The 5,430-nt window shown below is 34.4% G+C and overlaps 1 long non-coding RNA gene across 2 annotated transcripts; it reads right to left on the bottom strand.

The window, feature by feature from the left end:
- Window positions 1-780: 780 nt before the first annotated feature.
- On the bottom strand, window positions 781-4,855 carry LOC133284434 (uncharacterized). Of its 2 annotated transcripts, XR_009747905.1 has the most exons (5): window positions 4,314-4,855; window positions 4,050-4,209; window positions 3,858-3,973; window positions 2,629-2,723; window positions 781-2,404 (listed from the first exon to the last, which is right to left on the bottom strand). It is a non-coding gene; the product is annotated as an uncharacterized LOC133284434 (long non-coding RNA). The 2 variants fall into 2 exon arrangements; XR_009747904.1 differs by having other exon boundaries at window positions 781-2,723.
- Between the last annotated feature and the right edge of the window lie 575 nt (window positions 4,856-5,430).

The following is a 5,430-nucleotide window of genomic DNA, read 5'->3' as shown; positions in this document are numbered from 1 at the left end:
TATTAAATTTCTCTAACAAAGTGCAGTAACTAACAAGATTAATTAAACATATTTAAAATTTAAAAATTGTATGCCTTATTTTTACTTTATTTTTTTATAATATTATATATATATATATATATATATATATATATATATATTAACATATTAATTGTTAAGGAACTCGATTTTTCCTTTGTTTGTTTAAAATAATGTTTACACACACTTCTTAACTTTTTCATTTTCGATCTTTTTTACATAATTTAAAGATAAAAAATTAAGATCGTTACAATTGATTTTAATATATTAAGTGAGCTTCTTGTAAAATGGAATATTTATATAATTTTCAATCTTTATTTTTTAGAAAAATATTTTTACTCAATATTAATTATATTTTAAAACATTGTTTTACAGTTTTAAATAAAAGTTTTATAATTTCTTTATAATACTTCATTAATTACTTTTCACTTGAAGTAATTTTACAATCAAAGTGATAATTAATAATAAATACATTATTAAATTCATTATCAATGTAATTTTATATATGAATTAAAAATATAATTTTTAAACGAAACAAGATTTTCAATTGAAATAAATTTAATGTATTTTATTTTAAAATCTATTTGATTTAACTACATGTGAGTTACATCACATAAATGACCACTTTTAAACTTTGATAGCTAGGCATTTAAAACAATATTGGCATTCATTAATTTATATACATAATTTAAAGAAGAAGAAAAAAGCTATTATCATATAACTGATTTTTTTTAAAACATGAAAAAATCCATATAACTGAATATAAGATTGTCATTACAAAAAAATAAAACATAAAATTGTCAATCATCTCGATTTATTTTTTCTACAATTTAATAATGTACATAACACTGTTAATAAAACTGAAACGACCCTATAATAACCCTCACTAGTAATTGTGGATTTAATATTGAAAAATAATTAGAAGTAAAAGAAATAAAGTAACTTGGCCTATTTCATTTTTTGGACATCGTAGCACCCCCTTATTTCTCCTTCCATTCCTGTGAGTGCCCTGTGTCTTTCTTCTCCATGGAAGCTTAGGGTTTCTTTTCTTTTTCCTTTCATGTGTCTTTCTTCTCCATGGAAGCTTAGGGTTTCTTTTCTTTTTCCTTTCATTTCCACTCATTTTGCCACCAAAAGCCATGATGTCGTACATGAATCTTTAAGGAAAAAGGCTAGTGAATCCATTCCACCACTCCATTTGGGATGATTTGGCTTGTGGAGAGAGTTATTCATCACCCCCAATTCGTGGCACTATTCATCCTTGTGAAAAAGTGGGGCTTTTGAGTGGGCAAAGCTTAGGTTTTGTTCTTTGGAGCTTGCAATAGCAACTATAGGTAAGAAACCTCTAATTCTATGGTGTTATGTTTGTGATTTAAGTCTTGATAATTGTGAGCATATTTTGGTGGGAAATAATTTAGTTTTGAATTTGAAATTGATGATGAATTAGTGTTGTTAATGAAGTTATAGTGTTAAATAAGCATGATTATGAGTTTAAATGTTGAAAAAATTCCTTGCATCTCCCTCCCTAGAATTCAGCCATGTAGTGATGAAAGGAATGGTTGCTAACAAAAGATAGCTTGAGAAAAAGTCATGAACACACTTATATGTGTCATTTTCAACCCTTAAAGAAGTAAATGGGTTGGAATTGTATTGGACTTGGAATTATGATTTGTAAGTTATGTTAAGGACATGATAAGTACATGTAAAGTGAGAAATGCCCACTAAGAGTTAGTGGTTTTATGCTAACTAGCTTTGGGGTTCTATATGTAAGTTTGAAAGGAATTAGTATATGACTTGTGTAATGGCATAGATTTGGCATAAGTGTTAAAAAATGAAAGTAAGCAGTAAGATGTATGCCTTGTGTAAATTTCATGGCATTGTAGCATTTTATTGATTTTGTTTTGAATTCTTTCTCTAGGTGTGCCTAGGGACTGAGAGGGTTTGAATTGCGTTTGGAGCTAAATAGGTAACTTGTGTTACAAGTGAGCAGATTGGTAAAGCTTCAAGAGGTAAGCTCTATGTTTATGGGGTTCGCTCCTACTTTGTGTTTCGCCATAGTGTACGGACTGTGGTCAGGTTGTATGATATGTATGAGATATATGATATAGATGCATTCATATAGAGCTATATGATGATGTGATTTGATATGTTTTGATGTGATTTATGTAATGATCTCTGACTATTGATTTGTTTATGCACTGATGTCCGCTTGGGGTCCTCCCTTGGGACTGACTGTGTATATATCTGTTATATGTTGAGTTTCGCTTGGGGTCCTCCATTGGGAACATGTGCACTGAATCCCGCTTGGTGTAACACCCTCCACCGCCGAAAATAAAAGAAGAGAAATAGAGGAGTAATAAGTTTGAATCGTTCTCACTTCATGTCCCTGCAAAACCGTAATCTTCAATCAGCTAAATTCCCATTCACTCTCATTCTTACTCAGTCCTAGAGCAACTACGGAGGAGATCATCATCTCAATTCATTCCTCATTTTTCTCTAGCTTGGCCGAGGAATTATGTTAGGAGGGGAAGTATTCCTTGCTTTCTTTTAGTTCCCTCTTGCTTGGAACGGTTCTAAGTGAGTTTTTCCACTGAATGAAATTGGTCCAACCTTGATTGAGTTTCATCTTCCCTTGCATGCAGATGGGTAGCTCGGATTCTTGCAAGGAGGAGGGTGAGAGTATACTCTTTTGGAGATTAGCACACCTAACAAACATATATATCAAGTCAGAATTCATCACAAATATTTCCTATACATTACCTAGCTTCCCCGTTCTCCTAAATCCTTTATTTGTGATCGGTTTCCAGGTCCATATGCTAAGCAAATTTTCTTCCATTAAATTAATTTAATTATTTTAACTTTGAGCTTATTTTTACCAATAAATAATAGGTAGCATAATTAGGATCTTTCATGCATGTAGTTCGGTTTCGTGCTTTCTATACTAATTGTATTTCTACCTTAAGTTTGTCCTACCAATAGCTGTCAAGTAACAAAACATTCCAATTACCTATACATGCATATACGGTTTTGGCCAACAATTAGAGTGCTATAAATTATCATTCACATATAAACTCCTGCAAGGTGTAGGGTGCGCTAAAGGGCTTAAAGCATATTGCCTATGTAGATTATTAACATATGTAAGGCTTGACTAAACCTTGGTTCAAGGGATGGTCCATAATATCACTAAGGGCTATTTTTCCAAACCCTCAATTCGGTTTTTTTTGTGCTTACAAGCACCAGGTTCAATTGCTATTTAGTTGGGCAGAAATAAGAAAGAGGAATTTAAGGTTTAACGTCTCTCAATTTCAAGGCTGTCCAAACAGAATTTAAAACATGTAGTGTTGTGTAATTATCTTTCTAATAAAAGGGCAGTCCAACAATTTTAAGTGGCTAAATCCTAGTTCACAAAATTTCCGATTGGGATCAACATGTACCACTCCTAGGACAATTTATGGAACAGAATCAATGAGGTAAAGTGGAGTTTTAGGTTTGACCTTTAGCATACAAAACGTTCATAATATTTATTTAATTACATATCCATTCCATCAAAGTCTAGGTTGCGCTAGGAGGAGCTTATAAGCATTCTGTACCTTTAAATTTGATACTTGTAAAGCTAGGGGCCTCTATCTAATCTCACAAAACAGTCTACAAAATCAGAGGGGGGTCATTTCTATTATCGCCAAATTAAATATTAAAGCTTTCAAGCATCTCTTCCACGGCTGTACGGCTGGACAGAACAGTAAGGGGAGAAAGGCACAAATAAAAATAAGACTCCTAGATCACAATTGCAAGCCGAAACAGAGATGATGAAGAATAGAGTTTGGCGTATGGATTTTTACCTCTTGCATGCATCCACAACCCCCAATTCTGCCGATTGAGATTAACCATAAGTTGGTGTGTACACTCTCAACCTCTCTATACTCCAAGTCTCAATTCTCTTTTTTTTTTTTTTTTACTGCATGCAAGGAGCGAAAGTTTAGATAGAACTGTATCATGAGACAAGGTACATGAGGACTCCGAAAATGTCTCACCTTTTCCTATTTGAGGTTGACAGCGTACCCAAGGGAAGGAATACAGGTTTGACACACAATAATTTCCACCGAAACAGTCCCACAACTTCACAAGGGTGCTACGGTCCAAGCACAAAAATTGAGTCCTAACTGGTATGTGTCACTGGCCTACACTCTTCAGCTGATCCAAGGAAAGAAACCATAAGAATGTCAACATAAGAACCCTTAGCCTGCACACAACGGCTAAGACAGAGAGAAGAAGAGGACTTGAGATTTAGCTGCTACCTCTTTGTGCACACCAAAGTGCTCACAACCGGTCCAAGGTATCGACCAAAAGAGGATACTCTCACCCTCCTCCTTGCAAGAATCCGAGCTACCCATCTGCATGCAAGGGAAGATGAAACTTAATCAAGGTTGGACCAATTTCATTCAGTGGAAAAACTCACTTAGAACCGTTCCAAGCAAGAGGGAACTAAAAGAAAGCAAGGAGTACTTTCCCTCCTAAGATAATTCCTCGGCCAAGCTAGAGAAAAATGAGGAATGAATTGAGATGATGATCTCCTCCGTAGTTGCTCTAGGACTGAGTCAGAATGAGAGTGAATGGGAATTTAGCTGATTGAAGATTACGGTTTTGCAGGGACATTAAGTGAGAACGATTCAAACTTATTACTCCTCTATTTCTCTTCTTTTATTTTCGGCGGTGGAGGGTGTAGAAGAAGGCTGAGTTCGGTTTCAGAATTAAGAGGAAGATAGACAATTTGTGTTCTTCTTGGTTCAGTCATTCCACGCCTAAGAGGGAAGTAGGGGTTACCTTTGGTTCAGAATAAGTGGGTGCAACAATGGACTGATGTCCTCCTCAAGGTTATGTGCACATGTGAAGAGATAAGGTGGGTGTGTTTTGCCTTGGACCAATGGAATTTCATGTAGGCAGATTTCACTTGGCCACTTGTGATAATTTTTAAAGAAATTTTAGGCTGGACTTGGTTCTCCAAGGGCTTGGGCCGTACTTTATGAGTGTAGGTGAGGGTCCAATTTCCTCTCCTTATGACCTTTAGCTTATATATTTTTATTACTCTCAATTCTTCTAAGTATTAATATAATCTTTTATAGGTTACATTAAATTAATCTAATTCTTTAACTAGAGGTTTTAATTTCTTAAAACATATATATATACATATGCACTCACGTATCCATACAAATCAATTAATCTTCCTAACGTAAATAAATTCCACTCTAAACCTAAGTTTTATTCAAATTTCAAGCTTGCTACACCTTCTTAATTATAATTTATAGATATCCCTAATTATGCGGGATGTTACACTTGGGGTCCTCCCTTGGGATTGACTGTGCACACCTCTGTTATGTGATGATCTCTGGCCATTGATCCTATGTGCACTGATGT

Source organism: Gastrolobium bilobum, unplaced genomic scaffold (genome assembly GCF_033153095.1).
Source record: "Gastrolobium bilobum isolate Gb01-03AN ecotype WA unplaced genomic scaffold, APGP_CSIRO_Gbil_v1 utg118112, whole genome shotgun sequence".
In the NCBI taxonomy this organism is placed as follows: domain Eukaryota; kingdom Viridiplantae; phylum Streptophyta; class Magnoliopsida; order Fabales; family Fabaceae; genus Gastrolobium; species Gastrolobium bilobum.
Note: the sequence above shows the minus strand (reverse complement) of the source record. Positions and strands in the feature narration are given on the sequence as shown.